Source organism: Eleutherodactylus coqui, chromosome 11, assembly GCF_035609145.1.
Source record: "Eleutherodactylus coqui strain aEleCoq1 chromosome 11, aEleCoq1.hap1, whole genome shotgun sequence".
Lineage (NCBI taxonomy): Eukaryota > Metazoa > Chordata > Amphibia > Anura > Eleutherodactylidae > Eleutherodactylus > Eleutherodactylus coqui.
In genome coordinates this window covers 102,310,729-102,329,972 of record NC_089847.1, presented here as the reverse complement: position 1 = coordinate 102,329,972, position 19,244 = coordinate 102,310,729, and the positions used below count along the sequence as shown (strand labels likewise).

The 19,244-nt window shown below is 44.8% G+C and overlaps 1 protein-coding gene across 2 annotated transcripts in view; it reads left to right on the top strand.

The window, feature by feature from the left end:
• Positions 1-11,910: 11,910 nt before the first annotated feature.
• CPT1A (carnitine palmitoyltransferase 1A) overlaps positions 11,911-19,244 on the top strand; it is a 74,343-nt gene continuing 67,009 nt past the window's right edge. For both annotated transcript variants that reach the window (XM_066583203.1, XM_066583202.1), the window contains exon 1: positions 11,911-11,982. The gene's annotated coding sequence lies outside the window, so the exon portion shown is untranslated. The remainder of the gene's footprint in view (positions 11,983-19,244) is intronic.

Sequence of the window (19,244 nt, the reverse complement as noted above, 5' to 3'; positions counted from 1 at the left end):
TGACAGTATGTCGCTTGATAGTCAGACCACCCTCATGTCTATGTCTCAGTGTGTTTTGGAGGAGGAGGGGAAGGAAGGGGATGGGGAGGAGGAGGAGGAGGAGGAGGGGGAAGAGACAGCTGGGCACACTGCAGAGTGTACCCATGCTGCTTGTCTCTCATCTGTTCAGTATGTATGGGCTGAAGAGGAGGAGGATCCTGAAAGTCATCTTCCTAGTGAGGACAGCGATGTGTTGCGTACTGGGACCCTGGCACACATGGCTGACTTCATGTTAGGCTGCTTTTCCCGTGACCCTCGCGTTAGACGCATTTTTGCCAACACGGGTTACTGGGTGTACACCCTTCTTGATCCATGGTATAAGGAGAACCTTTCCACTCTCATTCCCAAAGAGGAAAGGGGTATGAGAGTGATGCAATACCACAGGGCCCTGGTGGAAAAAGTGATGCTAAAGTTCCCCTCTGACAGCACTAGTGGCAGAAGACTCAGTTTAGAGGGCCAACTAGCAGGGGAGGCATGGGGATCAGGCAGCATGTCCAGTACAGGCAGGGGAACACTCTCCAAGGCCTTTGACAGCTTTATGGCTCCCCAGCAAGGCTGTGTCACCACTACCCAGTCAAGGCTGAGTCGGAGGGAGCACTGTAAAAAGATGGTGAGGGATTACGTAGCCGATCGTACCACCATCCTCCGTGATGCCTCTGCTCCGTACAACTATTGGGTGTCAAAGCTGGACACGTGGCATGAACTTGCGCTGTATGCCCTGGAGGTGCTGGCCTGCCCTGCCGCTAGCTTCTTGTCAGAGAGGGTGTTTAATGCAGCTGGGGGAATCATCACGGATAAGTGTACCCGCCTGTCAACTGACAGTGCCGACATGCTTACCCTCATAAACAAAGGCTGGATTTCCCCAGACTTCTCTTCTCCACCAGTGGAAAGCAGCGGATCCTAAAGAATCTTTTTGCAGCAACAGGAGAAAAATGCATCCTCTATCACCCAAAAAAAGGGGAGAATTAGCTATGTGTATCCTTATTACTCCTCCTCCTCCTAAAACAGCATGTCATCACGCTGAACTGCCAATTTCTATGCGGCCCAAAATGCTCTGTTTAAAACTTTTGAAAGTTTTAAAAGTTAAACTTAAACCAATTTTTGCGGAGGGCTGCCTCCAGGCTCTGCTACAAATTAACCAATAATGTGCTGTATCTTCAAAAAATGTTTGTCGGCTTCACCTGCCCTCGCGGTTGAGCAATGTTTCAGGGATACACTTGTACTCTTGGTACACCAATTTTTCAGGCCATTGCCAATACTGTTAGCAAGCTAATTTTTCCAGGCTTCGCCTATACTCTTGGTAAACAAATTTTTACAGGTGTTCGCCTATACTCTTGGTACACCACTGTTACTGGGGTTCACCTCGGCTATTGCTACAGAAATGTTACAGGGGTCCGCCTATACTTTTGCTACAGAAATGTTACTAGGGTCTACCTATACCTTTTCTACTGAATGGTTTGAGGGGTTCACCTATCATCTTGCTACAGAAATGTTACAGGGGTTTGCCTATACTTTTGCTACAAAACTGTTACTGGGGTCCACCTATACTTTATACACTCTGATTTCCTCATGTGCAATACCATGTTTGAGTTCTTTGAGCTCGCCTATGCTGTTGGTGCACAAAGACTTCCCATGGCAGTGTTTTACCTGTCTGGCACAAATACACTGACCGACTAGGGCAGAAATGTGGGCCGAGGCCGAGGCCCTTAGCAGGGTGACACTCTGACATCTATGGGCACTCTGATTTCTTCCTGTGTAATACCATCCTTGTGCACCGACAGCATAGGCAAGCCCAAGGAACTCAAAGACTTCCCATTGCGGTGTTGAGCTATCTGACACCTACACAGAATGAAGTGTGTGGGGACACATAGATTTCCCATCGCTATGTAACTGACGGCACCTTGGGTCACACAAGGTGGAGGCTGGGATCGAGCCTGACCCTGGGCCCTCTTACATGCTTCCCACACAGAGTATTGCTGCATTGTGGAGATGTGTAGAAGTGCTGGCACCTGAGTCCCCTTTATGCCCACGTTTGCGGCTCCTGACAATTTTGTGACGGAGGTGGCACGGGATTGGAATGATGATCGTACGTCAATTTATCATTAATTTTCAACAGTATTGTGGGCTATCGCCCACACTTTCAAAGAGGGTCGCTGCCCATCCCTGCCAACCCTCTGCAGTGTGTGCCTCCAGTTCCTCCTTATCCAGTACGCACTTATAAATTGACATGAGGGTGGTGTGGCTATGAAGCGAGCGTGTGGCATGAGGCCAGCTGAACGCTGCGCAGGTAAAATTTTGTGTGCGCTCTTGACGCAGGGTCGTGCACGCTCGCGGGGGGGGGGGGGGGGGGGGTTGGACAGCAATGCCAGCATGTAACCCAGGAGAAGAGGCAGCGGTGTCATCCGCAGGCAGTGATTGTCCTTGGTTGCAGGTAGTCTTAATAGTGGGACCTGGGAGCCTCAGATGCAGTCATGCATGCTGTCCCTGCCCTTCTGTATCCGTTTCTGTGGTGTTTTCTTGACTTTCTGATGTTTTCTGGTGTTTGACAAGTCATTACCTATGCGGAGCATCTGTCCCATACAAAAATGCTCGAGTCGCCCATTGACTTCAATGGGGTTCACTACTCAAAATGAGCGCTCGAGCATTACAAAAAGTTTTACTCAAGCAATGAGCACCCGAGCATTTTGGTGCTCGCTCATCTCTAGTGTTGATATTCTGCTTTATCTACGCCTTCAGCAATAAAATAGAGCTGTCATTGAAAAACAATCCTCTTCTGACTCTGCCCCAATCTAAACAGCAAAGCCAACAACTGAGCTTCAGAAAACAGGAAATATCAACTTATTACATACGCTCTAGTGTGAAAGCTGGAATTCTGCAAGACTTTCTTTTATTTGGATAGTCACATAAAAAATAAAAAGACACCAAAATCAGATTTAAATAATGTCATTTTCTCATAATATGGCTACTCTAAGTGAAGCTTCACTGCTCATTATATAAAGCATTAAAATATAATATAAATATACCTTTGTTGTGTTGCTGTCAGTCATTTTATTGCGATGGCGTCTGGAACTGAGAGGTGGAATGTTCAAATTCCCATTCAAAAATCATCAGCAAGTGCCAGCGTGGTTGATGAATAATCCTCCTGTCTACAGGAAAATGGACTGAGAAGAGGGAGAATTGTGGTATTCTTGGCAGATAACTTCCCTTTCCATCCCATGCACATGCTCAGTATGCTAGGAAGTTCAAGGCATGGAGGAAAATGACCAAGAGACCAGCTAGAAGACAAAACCCTTTTATACCCAATGTTGAATGCTATGAACTTGTAAACTGTTGCTTTTTAGTAATTTGATATTTGGACAAGTTGATGACGATTATTATTGATTTCTAACGCACTGCAGAATATTTCGCTGCTATATAAATGCATTAATTATTAACAAATTAGTTTTAGGCCTCATGTCCATGGGGTTAAAATCCGCAGCGTTTTTCCCGCACGCGGATCCGCGCCCCATAGGGATGCATTGGACACCCGCTGGTAGTTAAATACCCGCGGATGTCATTTTTCCCTTCAGGCGCGGATCCGCGTGCGGGAAAAAATGGACATGCTCCATTTTCGTGTGGATCTCCCATGGGGATGGCTCCCGCAGGCCTCTATTGAAGCCTATGGAAGCCGTCCGGATCCGCGGGAGACCCGTACCAGAATTAAACTCACCTGTCCTGGACGCTGCAGGTCTTCCTTCCTTCGCGGCCGGATCTTCTTTCTTCAGCCCGGCGGATGTGCCCGGCGCATGTGCACGGCACGCTGCCGGCATGCCGAGCACATCCGCCGGGCTGAAGAAAGAAGATCCGGCTGCGAAGGAAGGAAGATCCGCAGCGTCCGGAGAGGTGAGTTTATTCTGATTTTTGAGCCTCATGTCCGCGGGGCAGGAGGGCCCCGCTACGGATTCTACATGAAGAATCCACTGCGGGCCTGATTTTTCCCGTGCACATGAGGCCTTAAGGACCAAGAAGCCGTGACATTTTTTGGCGGCCAGGTCTTCTTTTGCTGCTGACCGTTCTAAGCATTATTGATGTTTCTAATGAATTAGTCTGTTTTGTAATTTTGCCTTCCAATGAAAATTTTGGCTTGATGCGGTCTAGGACTGTTTTGTTCATAATCTTGGCTGTCCAAGGAATTCCTAGAAGTTTCCTCCAGCACCAAAGTTCGAAGGCATCAATCTTTCTCTGATTCGTTTTCCTCAGTTTCCAACTTTCGCAGCCATAAGGCCTATTCACACGAGCATATAGCGGCCGTCCATGTGATGCACAGGGCGGTGTATACACAGAGAGTCGGCGAGGGGACGGCTGTCTCCCTCTGCCCGACAGCAAGGGGAGGAGGCGGGATGGGGAGGGAGCTAGCATGCTGAGCTCCCGCCCCTCTCCGCCCCTTGCCGCTGTTTGCAATGGGAGGGGCAGGACAGGAAAGAGTTAGCTCCGCCTCCGTCCCACCCTTCCCACTTCAAACAGTGGCAAGGGGAGGAGAGGAGAAGGGAGATGGAGCTTAGCAGTCATGCAGCTAAATTTCTTCCCACCTCCCTTCTCCTGCAGCTGTCATTGGCTCCTATAGGAGACAATGCAGCTGCTGCAGCCGACGTAAAAGCCCCGACCGGGCGCTTTTATGCTGCGGAGATACGCCCCCTGTGCACTGATACATTGTAAGCCAATGTATCAGAGGGACAGCATATATCGGCCGGGGCATGAAATCCCAGCCGACATACTCCCGTGTGACTAAGCCCAAAAGTTGTGATTGGGAAGATTATTGTGTTGACTATCCAGCATTTCCTTGCAATGCCTATGCCTTAGTTTTCCCAGATCTTATCCATACTTAACATTGCGCTGTGATGTAGAGCGTATTTTTTAACGCTCTTGTCAGTAATTACCCCGCTGTTTGATGAAGAGGTCTGCATACCGCAAAACAGGTTACATTGCTGGCTAGACTTCACTAAATCATTACTTGGATTCTACAAAATTTATACCTTTTCAATTTTATAAGACTACACCAACTACCGTATGTCATGCCAGAGTCCAAACTTTTTGACTTCTTCACGAATTCTACAGATGCTAATCAGACCACTGGTCTCCCAGTGTACAAGGCCAGCAGCACCTTCTCTACTTTTTGTCTGATGACTGTTAACTTATTCCAAGTACACCAGACATAATTGGCCTCTTATCCTGGGATGCTCTGTCTGCTTTTGTCCACTTTTTCTTGATTCTTCACCTTCTAGACAGTGGGAGGTGAATGCTTCATAAGTGCGAGTCCTATCTCTGGTTCTCTCCATTGAAGTCTATGGGAGTTAAAGAAAGAGCTGAACTCATGTGGACACTATGAAAAAGCTACAAAATTGGTACACAGGGTCACTAGAGTCTGTGTATATGCCATAAAGATAAGCCCTTTAGTTCATGTGTTCCAATAGCCCAGCTACACCTGAATTATATTTACTGTATGTTACTATGGAAGCTCTCCAGTTTACCTTAGAGATGGAGGACAAAAGTCAAAAATGCTGCATTTAAAGTGCTACTTGTTCTGAAAGTTTTGGAACGCTTGAAAACAGAAATCACCCGTATAACTGGAACAACTTGTAAACCAACAGAGGTTAATGGTAAATGTATTGTAGTCCAAACTGCAAAACAATTTATTTCCTTGCCTTATGATTGTAACTATATAATTAGGCAAGTTGAAGGGTTGTGAAGAAACAAGCAGCAGACACCCCGGACCAGTATGAGCTGCAGGACTGGTTATCGGTTAGATTGCAGCTAATTTACACACAGAGCAGCACAGTGTCTGTGAAAACTGATATATCCCGTCCTCCCACATTTTTGGGGCAATATCTGGTGTAAGTTTACGTCCTCTCAGAGTGGTAGCTACCGTAATAGGATATAAACTCATGTGTTGCAGGGTCAGGACTAAGCCCATGCTATCCCGCAGCGGGAGCCACTGTAACAGTTAGTCGACCTTCCACTACAACTGCAATGATTGGTGAGAACATTAATCCCCGTTCTTAACTCCTTACATGCCGCAATCAATGTAAATTGTGGCATGTCAAGGGCTCACAGACGCAGTGGCGTAGCAAGTTCAGGTGATACCCAGTGCAGGGGGATCAGAGAAGCATTGTCACTGGCAGGGAGACCAGAGAAGCATTGTCACTGGCAGGGAGACAAGAGAAGCATTGTCACTGGCAGGAAGACCAGAGAAATGTTGTCACTGCCAGGGGGATCGGAGAAGCGTTGTCACTGGCAAGGAGACCAGAGAAGCATTGCCACTGGCAGGGAGACCGTAAAAGCGTTGTCACTGGCAGGGAGACCAGAGAAACCTTGTCACTGGCAGGTTGACCAGAGAAGTGTTGTGACTGGCGGGGAGACCAGAGAAGCGTCACTGGCTGGGGGACCAGAGAAGCGTTGTCACTGGCAGGGGAATCAGAGAAGCGTTGTCACTGGCAGGGGAATCAGAGAAGCGTTGTCACTGGCAGGGGAATCAGAGAAGCGTTGTCACTGGCAGGGGAATCAGAGAAGCATTGCCACTGGCAGGGGAATCAGAGAAGCATTGCCACTGGCAGGGAATCAGAGAAGCATTGCCACTGGCAGGGAATCAGAGAAGCGTTGTCACTGGCAGGGGAATCAGAGAAGCGTTGTCACTGGCAGGGGAATCAGAGAAGCATTGCCACTGGCAGGGGAATCAGAGAAGCATTGCCACTGGCAGGGAATCAGAGAAGCATTGCCACTGGCAGGGAATCAGAGAAGCGTTGTCACTGGCAGGGGAATCAGAGAAGCGTTGTCACTGGCAGGGGAATCAGAGAAGCGTTGTCACTAGCAGAGAGATAAGAGAAGCATTTCCACTGGAGAGCAACAGAGGGTTTGTTTTTTAGTCTCAGACAAAATTTATAAGGTAAAAAAAAGTCTTTGGTCCGGATTTCTCTGTATTTGCTATGGAAATGTTTTGCAGCACATCTGGTAGGCGTCACGTGCAGTGATTTTCGTTTAGACTGAGTCATATTGGGCTAGTGAGTGATAGCAATCTCTGGTCAGCATTGTGGTATAGGTTGGCACTAAGTCAATGAATAAAGGTCAGTGTCACATTGGCGTATTTGCGCACATAATGTGCAGTGAATGGAACCCATTAAGTTCAATGGGTTCATTCACATGCACTTATTTTGCGGGCACAGTTCGGTTGCACAACTCGTACCAAAAAATACACAGCAAGTTGCAGTTTCCCGTGCACTGCGCAGAACATATGGAACTGATTACACTAATTGGCCATTTCGATGGTTGGCACTGGGGCTGCGTGTTTTTTTTGTATGCACAAATTCACACAATTTACAGTGCAAATGCTCATATGCCTGTGTGACGGCCTAATAACTCATCTGGCTATACGCTACATCCTGTTGTGTTTTGAGCAAATCCGCATCGTGTTTATACTTACATATTTTGCATACTGCGTCGAGTTTCTGTACAAAATCACATTGGCTTACTGCGTATGCAAGCACATTTACACATGCCCATTGATTTCAATGGGCTGTTACTGTGTGCAAAAATATTGCCGTGTATTTTTTTTTTTTGCGATCACAGATCTCGTGAAAAATACGCTTATGCAGACAAGAACATAGAAATCAATAGATTCTATTCACTGTGTATCACATCCGCAATACACAGTGAATAGAGCCCATCGATTTCACATGTGCATTTAACTAATTGGCTATTTCAATGGCCGTGACTGCGGTGGTGTGTTTTTTGCACATGCAAAAAATAAATTACAAAATGCGGAGGCGCATGCAATGTCCGATGCACAAATGCGCATACACCCATTTGACATAGGCCTAATAATAAATTTGCAAATACACTGCACCTGTTGCGATTTGAGTGTCACATCTTTGGTACGGTGTTAGCCAGTAGAGCACAGTGTGATTGTTCCCAGTAAGAGAAACCAAGTAATCTTGTAGATATGATACCTTTTAATGGCAAAGAACCCATTTACACTTACAGATGATCGCTCAAACAATCGTTTGAGTGACAGTTTTGAGCGATCATCTTTGCATAGTCTATAGTAGCGAATTAGTTTCTAAAGAGCTATGCAGGTGGAGTGGGACAACTGTTCTGCATAAGCAAACAGCTGTATTGTTCTCCGTGCTTACAGCTCGTGTCCCGCTGTGAACTACCAGCGGGACACGAGCTGAAAGAATCTTATTAGCGCTGCCAACTGTGATAATAGTCTGCACCGCTGATAAGAGTTCATTCCTCAATTCAAGAAAACTAGAATTGAGCGAGGAACGAATCGTGCATGAAAACTGCACGATGTCCGGCAATTAGACGCAATGGTTATCGCTTAAAAGACAGCTTTGAGCGCTCCCAGCGGAGAATGCAGAAGACAAGCAGGGGGGCCGCTTATTCTCTGCATCCAGCTGTTCCCAGCTGGGAGCATCTGGCTGTCAAACAGCTGGACCACTCTGTTCTTCATACCCAGACTGTCATCAGGGAGCGGGATACAGCTGAGACAATAGTATCAGCTGTATCCTGCTGTGAATTCCTGATAAGGCTTATCGTTGTCTTTCAGCATGCTGAAAGACAACGATGAGCAACGGCTTAACGACAACTGCACGATGTCCATGCAGTTACACCCAATGATTACTGTTCAAAAAGACGGCTTTTGAGCAAATTTTGAGCGATAATCGTTGAGTCTAAATGGGCCTTAACACTCTGCACCACACAAGGAACACATGAAAGTTATTATACTTAAAGGCAATTTCAAATCACAAAGCCACAGAAGAATTTGGGAGTATAAATTTATAGCAACTTTTGACACTTTCAATAGAGGGTTCAATTCCTTATGAGGATAGAGATATCTATAGCACAGATAACACTGCTGGCCTGGTGACCACCTAACACTAATTCAGGGACCATAAAACCGTCACATCTTTATCAGTTGACTATTTAAGTAAGTTTTCATTTCTCATCCTGTTGTAGTATCCTTAAGGGTGCATTCAGACGACCGTATATTGTGTATTCACGCCGGCCAATATACGGCGTCCCTCTCTGCAGTGGGAGGAGGCTGGAAGAGCCAGGAGCAGTGCTCTGCGCTCCCGCCCCCTCTCTGCCTCCTCTCCACCCCCCTGCACTAGTTTCAATGAGGAGAGGCGTGGCGGGGGCGGAGCTAATTCCCGTAATTTAGCCCCGCACCCTCTCATTGCAAATAGTGCAGAGTGGCGGAGAGGGGGTGAAGAGAAGGCAGAGAGGGGGCGGGAGCTCAGAGCACTGATCCCGGCTCCTCCAGCCTCCTCCCCCCGCAGAGAGAGGTGCCTCATATCGGCCGGCATGAATACCTGGCCGATATACAGTCATCTGAATGTGCCCTTAGGCCTCATGTCCACAGCATGCGCTGATTTTTCATGTGCAACCCCACCTCCCAGCCTTCACCCCACCTCCCTAATTGATTTTAACCTTCAAATCTGCAGTGAATCCGCAAATATATTTGGAAATACACTGCGGATCATTAACTAGATAGATGGAGCCAGATCTGTGCCTGATCCGTGGTAAAAAGGCGCATGCTGCAATTTATTATGGCTCGTGCCATCTGCAAATCAAATAAAAACAAATTTGCAGGTGTTAAAGGAAGTGCGGATGCCCAATGCTTCCCTATGGGTAACTTGATATGCAGATCCCACGTGCGGATGACACGCGCAGATTCCGCAAATCAAATCCAACTGTGGACATTGGGCCTTAAAGTGCCAATTAATCACATCCATGTCTGTGCCTTGTCATAAGTATGCGTATAAATATATATACGCATACTTATGACAAGGCACAGACAAGGATGTGATTAATATACGCATACTTATGACAAGGCACAGACATGGAAGTGATTAATTTGCACTTTAAGGCCCAATGTCCACAGTTGGATTTGATTTGCGGAATCTGCACGTGTCATCCGCACGAGATATATATATATATATATATATATATATATATATACATACACATGCATGCCTCTTTAGATCTATTTCATTAAGCCTGATGAAGAATCCTGAAAGGTTCGAAAGCTTGCTATACCATCATGCATTTTTGTTAAAAGATATTAAAGCCATTAAAAGGTATCGTATATACAAGATTACTTGGTTTCTCTTGTTGGGAACAATCACATCCTTTATAATGGTAGCTTCACATGAGAATATGCGCAAAAATGCTCGCCACAGTGGAACATATTTGCACATGAACGAGGTTTGATAAGGGTTGTTTTGCGCACGTCTGCTCATATTACTGTACTTTTTGTGCATGCAGGGCCAGTTCATAGGCACATAACACACCTCTTCCATGGTTTAAAAGGCTAATGAGGTCCAGAAGTGCTATTTCCCTGCGTTTTGCGAAGTGTTTCACACTTCCTCTTCTGTATTAGCGCACCTCCCATAGACTGCTATGGGGCCTTTTTTATGCAAAATCAAGAAAATAGAGCAGGTCCTACTTTTTTCCGTGTGCACGCACAAATCACGTTTGAAAACAAATCTAATGAAATCAATGGGTTCTATTCTCTTTGTTTAGCGATAGTGGATTTTGCGTGCGCAAACAAGATTGTGTAAAGAAGCCTTAGGCCGGACTAACACGGCTCACAAACGCTCCCGCAGAGTTTGACAGCCCTGAATATGGCCGTGACCCTTCGTATGGTGGCGAAATTGTACTGGACATAACCGCATACTCATGCAGTTATGCGCAGTACACCTGTTTTAATTTTGGGGGGTTTATATTTCCCGCGCTGTAGCTTAGCTATGAAGCGTATACACACAGCCCATACGCAATGTAATTGCGCATGAGCGCATATATATATATATATATATATATATATATATATATATATATGTGACAGTAAAGAACAATGGGCTCAATCTCATGCGTGTTCTATTTTGCGCTCAGGTATTACGCGATTCCGACACGCTATTGTAAGCAAAACTGCATAATGCAATATAATTGGTTGCCTATGAGTTACTGCGTATCACACGAGTGTACAGAGCCCTCATAATACGCAATTCCAATGTAGACATGTGAGCCTGGCCTAAAGGATTTCTTCACATGGTGTAAGTGAATTTCGGCAACACATTAACCCTTTGCAATCCAATTTTGGATTCAGGGATTCCTAGGGGGCTTTCTCTTTCTGCCATTATACAATGGCACCATCTGCTGGCTAGAACCAGTACTGCAGTATGTGACATGCCGAGGAGGCCCCCACAACAGAGCAGCCAGTAAGATACAATAAGAATACCCTGCCGGACGTCTTGCCCCATCGGAGCTGTACAGCCTTCAATCAGAATGTCTTCAGACGTCAGACAGTCGATTGGAAAGGGTTAATGCTGCATATTTATTCGACCTTAATGTGCTTAAGCCCGTGTATTTCACCTGGAGTGCTTTTGGGTGCGCAAATGCACCGCATATTTGCACACGCAAGCAAATACGTACAAAATCAATGTGATGTATATATGCGCAGCGAATTCTTATATTTACTGCATATGTCCTGCGCATTTTCAAATGCCCAATAGGCTCTTGCGCTGCACAAAAAATAGGTGTATTTTTTCATTCGATTGCACATCGCGTAAAAAGGGCGCTCATTGAAATCAATGGGTTCTATTCATTGCTTATTACGTGCGCAAAATCTCTGCATGTAATACGCTACGCAAATACGCTCTTGTGAATATCCCCAAAGCAAAACAGACATTTCCTGACAGCTCACTTGTGAGTTTGAATGAAATTCCTCCCCAGCTAGCAGTCTGGGTAGTTCGTACCAGGAAACAATGCTCTCTCCTCCCTCTAGTAGGAAGGACTGGGCTGGGCTGCACAGGGCTGACTTTCCATTCTGTGTAGTGTTGCAGGGGAGAGAGGCTGGGGATTTGCTGAGCTCCAGGCTGCAGCTTGTCGAGAGCCGAGCAAAGACAGGTAAATGTGATTCCTTCCTAACATCACGTATTCCCATAACCTATAGATTCCTATACGCTTCCTCCAGATAAGGCCTGAGGGCTGTACCCCTTTATGTAAATGCAACTTTCCATAGTATCAACATGCTATACATTGCACCCAAGGATGACTTGGTAGTTGCTAATGTGCTGTCACCCTTGAAGTGCAATGTGCATGCTATTCCATTCATTCAGGGCCTTTTGGAAGACTTATTGTACATGCATATGGCATTGATTTAATATATACCTTCATTAGACGTGTTGATTTCTCCTTCCTTCTGTCATCATAAACGAGATGCTATCGCTTACAACTGAGATGATTGATGCAACTCTTCCCCTTGCACATAGTCATGCCGCCTATGTATGATTTGCATTCTGCAGACTAGATGTGGTTTCTATATGGGTGCAGTAGACTGTTGCATTTGTATTTACTGACTATGGTTGGCCTTTTAAAGGTGTGATAGGAGATTGTAGCAAAATGAAACATATCTAAAACCCTAGATTGGGCTTTCCACCTGCTGTGCAAATATTGCTACATTGTATTTAGTATTTGGATTGCTGCATCTTAATGGCAACATTGTAACACTGGATGTTTATAAATTGAATACATTGTTGCAAAACTAAAGAAATGCAATAGGAAAGGCTTGAATTGTCTTCTGCGGAGGGAAAAAAGGAAGGTTCTGTCATCATTGATCAGTTGTGTTCCTTCCAGAGCGTTGGAGAGCTCAGTCTCATAGCAGCATGCTCTGCAAAGCTGTGACCTTTTACCTACTTTTTGTGAAGCAGTAGTCATGTGGTTCAATAGCAGTTTTGGGGGTTGGGAATGATTACGTCGCTGGATGGGGCGGAATGACGGGAGGAATAGATTATCGTTGTACCCTTGAGTGAAGAGGGAATTCGTAAATGGTGTAGATGAGGTTGCATGAATTTATAGGACATGCATATGTTTGCTACTAGGAATGGCTGCAATAGTTGGCGGGTGCAAGACGAGATTCCCTTTATGGCCTGGAGTTATGGTAAATGGTAGTAGCACTCTGACAGGGCAGATATATTCTAAATGCCCGCTGAGGGCATCTTATCTGCATGACGTGTTGCGTGAAGGATGCGATTGATTGTATGCGTTCATCTGACAGCCGTGCATCCTCGCCGTCTTGCATGCATGCTTGTGTTCTCAATGGAGAAAGGGCTAGAAGAGCAGTGAGACACCTGTCATCGCTTAAGATAGGGGGAAGCATTAGACCAGCGTAAGCACATTTGTGCGCACCTGAACGCTAGGTTTTTGCGGAATGAATGATTTTTTTTTTTTTTGCCGCACGCTTCGGTGTATTTTACTGTACTGTGGCTGATTAATTGCAGATGTGTTGTTTTTCCAGCACAATTGCGCAGTGTTTCACGCATCTCCTTGCGTGGGCATTTGTGCATCCCCCATTGATTTCTATGAGGACCTTTATTGCATCAATATGCAGAAAAATAGAACTTGTTCTCCTTTTTTTTGTTTGTTTTTGTTTCCTCGCACAGAATACACGCATGTGAATGAACCCTTTGAAATCAATGGGTTCTTTACTCGAAGTACTGCGCACGCAAATTCGCCCGTGTGAAGACTGCCTTATGGTGGTGTCACATGACTGTATGCGCACATACGTTCTCCGCGCAACTTATTTTGAATGAGGTTGGAAGAGGTACATTTGCGAGTGTGTCTACGGATAGTACTGTACTTTTTGCGCATGCAGGCTAGTTCACACGCACAGCACACCCTTTTTGGGGATTAAATTAGATGAGGTCTAGATGTGTTCTTTTCTTTTCATGGTTTTGCAGTGTTTCACGCATCCCCTTGCGTATTTTTGCACTTCATATAGGCTTCTATAGGGGCCTTTGCTTCAAAACGTAGTAAGATAGAGCAGGCCCTATTCTTTTCCACGTACGGTAAGTGCACACAGAAGATACACTCACGGGAATGAACGCATTGAAATTAATGTGTTCTATTCTCCATTTCGCTTGTGCTGATTTTGCACAAGCAAATACGTGCAGAAACGCGGTCGGGTGAAACCGCCCTCAGTCTGTATCTTTTTACAGATGGCATAGGGAAAGCACACAAGCCCGTTATATTACATTGGTGTATTCAGTTTTGCGCAGGCTGATATTTTATGTAAAAAAGGGAAAATAATGCAGCATGCCCTATTTTGGTCCATATTCATGCACCAATATCAGCTATTAAAGACTATGGATGAACACACATTAGCATCTGTGTCCACTTTTTTTTGAGGGGGAAGGGGTTGTGCGCCCTTTTTTCTGTGGGTTCACTTTTGAGTGACCGCCTGCTTACTGTAAATGGAGGCTGGTGGTCCAGAACGATCCCAGACTCACTCCTCCTTCATTCAGTCAGCGATGCTCATTCTTCTGTATAAGCACCCTAAGGAGCTCCTGTGCTCTGAAAACTCGCGTATATAATTTTTCGGGTTAACCAATAACGATATCGCCTCCTATCACACTTTTGTCTCTTTTATACAAGAGTGTTTAACATTTTCTGGCTAACATAGTACTGTGTTATTTTTGCTTTCATCCCTCTAAGACCAAAGGATGGGGCATGTTGAAATTCAACCTGTCCAATCCTATTTTTCCCGCATGTCTGCCAAAGCAACATTGACCACAAATCAAATTTACACATGATAGCCAGTTGTTCTCTTTGAAATCGGAAGGCTCAGCTAACTTTATTCTGTGTATGCCCGCCTTTAGCAGATTCAAAAAATGAATGGGCGAGTCTCATCCACATTAGATTAGAATAGTGCAAGCTGCGTCCTTTTTCATGCAGTCTGTGTGGGATTTTGGCACGATGACTACTAAGTCCGTGGGCTATCAGTATAGTAAGTTGCAGCCTCAAACAGCTCACGGACTGAAAATATGCTTCTGTGAATTACCCCTTAGGCCGGTGATGGGTGTACATATTCCGAACACATTTGTGTGTCCTAGCTTGATAAATTCCTATGACACTTAGAATTTGAGTCAGTCCGGGACACTCGCGGTATTAACGATGCATAAACGTGGCTGAAATATACCCATCTGTCATGGGTCTAAGGCCTCCAACACACTAGCGATTTTTGGCGGTTTATTGTACGCGTGTTGGACATGGGTGAAAAAAACGCCTGACACGTGGACCCATATTACGCAGCACACACTGCTGAATTTGTTTTTTTTTCTACAGACACGTGATAAAACTGATCGCATATCCTATTCTTGTCCGTATCCCAGATGAAAATTAGGACATGCAAATGCATATCAATGTGCGGGCCGTCCGTTTATCGGACAGGTGTCCAATGCATGCTGTGTGTCCGAATTGCGCCCAAAAGTCTTGGGCTCAACAAGTGGCCACAGAGTCCTCTTGCTACAGACTTTGAAATCTGGTGCAGGTATAGGAGCGATGTATTAAGACCAGTGTATTAAAGGTCAATCTTAATAAGATTTCCATTGGTGCCTAATGTATGAAGAGGTGCATTTTGGGTAGTCTGCGCTCCTAAAGAGAAATCTTTGCCAACTATGAGCTGGAGTGGATTTTTGGTAGAGTCTGCTGGTTTCTAGCACAGACCACAGATAAGGCTGGGTTCACACAGATGGGTTGCAGTAGCGAATTCCGTATGGTTGCATATGTTTTCGGTTTTCCACATGGATGTACATTTTTAAGGATAGCATATCATCCAGGTGGAAGAACGAATGGAAACAGAGAATGACATCAGAAAGTAGACTAACCGCCTGGAAACGCCATTCTATCGCTCAGTGGTCCCAGTGGTTGTTATGATGGCTGACATTACACAAACTCTGGTGACCGCTGCAGCGTCGCTTCTTGTTGCCCTGGCATCCGCCGCTCACATCCTCAACGCTGTAATGTAGGATTTCAAGAACTTGACGCTGCAACCTCTCATTGTCTGCAGTGGTCAACTGAGTTCTCAACAACCACTGGGACCACAGCGAGGCTGCAGTGCTGAATCCTGATAGCCGCAGTGGGGTAAGTATGCTTTACGTTCTTGTTTTAAACCATTGTAGTGGGGTTGTCCGGTAATTGGGCAAACCCTTTAGGCCCCCTTCCACATGGGTGTATTTATGCACATGAAATCTACCACGCATTTGCTCACCAAAAGTCGCTATAGAAGTCAAGGCAGTTGCGCAAATGCACATGCAATACGCAAGGAGATGCATCATACGCTTTGTAATTCCACTATAAAAAGAACAACTTTGGAACTCAGACTAACTAGCCATTTTAATCCGTGCGTCTTTGTTTGCCGCGCACAAATGAACATACCCTGCAGGCGCAAAAAGTACAGTAAGATACGCACAGAAAAAACAATCCATCATTGGTCCGCAAATACGTTGCGCTCAGGCATGCACAAACGCTCCTATGCAGGGCGCCTTGAGGACGAAGAGTTGTATTTGCTCTTGACACACAACTTCTAAGTTATGCAGTTTATCAGTTTATACACCTCAAATTGCATTTCGGGATATAATTGAATTATTAAACATTGCGCAATAATCTCTCGGGAGAGAATAAAACTGTCATGTCGGGTCTTAATCTGAAGTATGCTGGCGTTAGATGCACAGACTTTATTAAGAGGTACACTCCTAATAAATTTGGGGCGTCTTTGGAACTCTCTAATTTACCCAAATTTCTGGCGTAACCTGTAGTAAGGCTAGGTGCACTCTTGCATAAAAAAGTCCACGTTACATTCGTAAAAAAAACGTAATTTTTTTTTTCATACCTGTGCAGTTTCTTGTGGCCTCTGGATTTGGTCCGCTTTTTTTCTTCGGTGTGCTATCTGTTTGAAAAACAGAAACGAGCACAATTCTCTTTTCTGCCTCTTAAAAAAAAAAAAAAAAAAAAAAAAATAGCAGCACATGGACTGTACACACATGTATCTGAGTACTGTCCTCCAGGCAGATTGCAAAAATGGTGGTCTGTTGGGTCATGCAATACCAGAGGTAAAAATAATAAAACAAACAAAATAGAGGCAATTATTATGGCCTGCTACCCGCGGAGTCAGATAGGGGAAGAGGTTAGTTGTCATGACACCATTTCGTATATGGTTAGGGAGCCATTCCAGACAAAAGGTGGAGAACTAAACAATAATGGGGGTAGTAGTCCTTGCACTCTTGTAGTGTCATGGGGCACCTCATTGCAGTTTTTGTAGGTGATGGGAAGCGCTTCAAGAGGTTGACTATAGATGTAAACAATTCCAACTTTATTGAGTTCTTAGTCTCAAACAGCAGTTACACCACTTCCATTACGGTGATATTATTTAAATTACAGACTCCATGTGCATCATTCGCTATAGATCCAGCTAACTGACTTGAACTATAAAGGGTTAATCGGTGCCTTGCTTGCTGACTTAATACTGCTTGTTTCTATTTCTCTCCCACTGACACTCCAGCACAAACCCCGCCCACTCTCTACCTTTTTCTATCTCCCTGCTAACCAATCCTGAGTCAGAGGAAACCTAACTATCCAATCTCAGTGCTAGCTATGGGTGACTGACAGGTGTTAGAGCAGATTAGGGTGTATTTTGCACAGTTATACAGTGCTAGGTAGCATAGACTTATCTAATTAACACACTTAAAGTCATAAACGCATCATTTCACACATTTATAAATATAGACACATACATTTACATTAGATGGTAATAATGCTGTGAGACTCCCAACTCTGGGGTACTCCAGTTTCCCTCTACTTAAAACAAGCTGACCTCAGTGCACTCCATAACTAAAAGATTAAATCCAACTTTGGTACTTCTCAGTGTTCTGGCCCATTTATCACCTCCTAACATCCCCAGTAAAGAGTGAATTATCAGTTTCGATAAAAGGGCTAGAAGGGAATATAAAATCACTGTACAAGGCTGGCTATGGCATAGCTTACCATACCACTCTCCTCTTTTAGTTGCTTTTGTGGCTAAACAACCCACTCCGGCATAACTTCCGAAGTCTCACTTCCAGTGTCAGTATTGAGATGCAATAGCGTGCGGAAGTAAAAGGACAGACCATTTCGTTTTTTAAAAATCTGCTGAGCCAGGTGTAACCTGGGAACATCTGCATATACTATGGGGACCTTACATAAAACTTCTCCCCAAAGCTTGAAAAGAAAGAACGCACACTGGCACTGACACACAGATAGAAAAGGATATCTGTCAGGAAAGTTTGGAACAGGTAGGAGCAAATAAAGGATTAACTCCTCCCTTGCATAGGAAGACGGAACCTTTTTTTACACACTTGCAGACTAGACGATGAAACCAATGGGAGCAAAATGGCAAAGAAACCGCAAACTGCCTCTCACCTAGAAGAGCAGAATACTCTACACCCTTCCTAAGCTACTGCAGCTGGAAACTCTCAAGACTCCCAACAAAAATGGGGATGTGCAATAGGATGGGATCCCTTCAGAATTGCACAGACTGGAATTTTAGTAGGACTTTTGAAGGAACCCACTTACAAAATCAGCTCCTTCTCTCTTCCTCCTGTAATGACACTTAAGAAAAAAAAATGTTACATAACATATCAAACACTTTTAACACCTTTCACCTCCTGCACATTTTCCTAAACGTTACAGGCATAACCAATATTTAGCATTTTTCTCCACCAGCATGCAATTCTTAGCATAATTAACTTCATTATGTATTTTAGCAGCAATTACCACAATAAGTCCTTACAATAGTCCATATTTCTATTTCATCAGTCATTGAAAAATGTTGGTGAACAATGATTGATAACCCAGCCATATAAATAAAAAAGTGCATGTGTTTCTTTGTTACTGTCCCCGGGGAAGGCTCGAGGCACACAGACCATAATAAATATCCTGTCACTGTGCTGAATCCGTCATCCTGGCAGGTTCCACGTAACTGAAGAATAAAGCTCAGCATATGGGAATCCTTGAAATTGTACTTTAACTGATGTCAATGAGGATCAATAACGTCAATGTGGAGCTGGTGGATTGCAAAGAAAGGCTCAACTGGAGTAGGAGTCTATTTCAAGTCTTTGAAACAATTTTGCTTGACCTAAGTGGGAGTCTTTTAAGTGAAGAACACAAAAATACAACAAAAAGCAACAGTCATGTCTTGACCTGCAAAAGGAGTCCCTTTCCCTTTAGGAAGCCATGGAACTAAAGGATCCTCTTCCTTTTCTTCCTTTTTCGAAAGTATCTCAACCATTATTGTAAGTCTTTAGGAAAGACGAGGTCCGGCTTCATAGCGGGATCTGTGGGACTGATGGAATCCA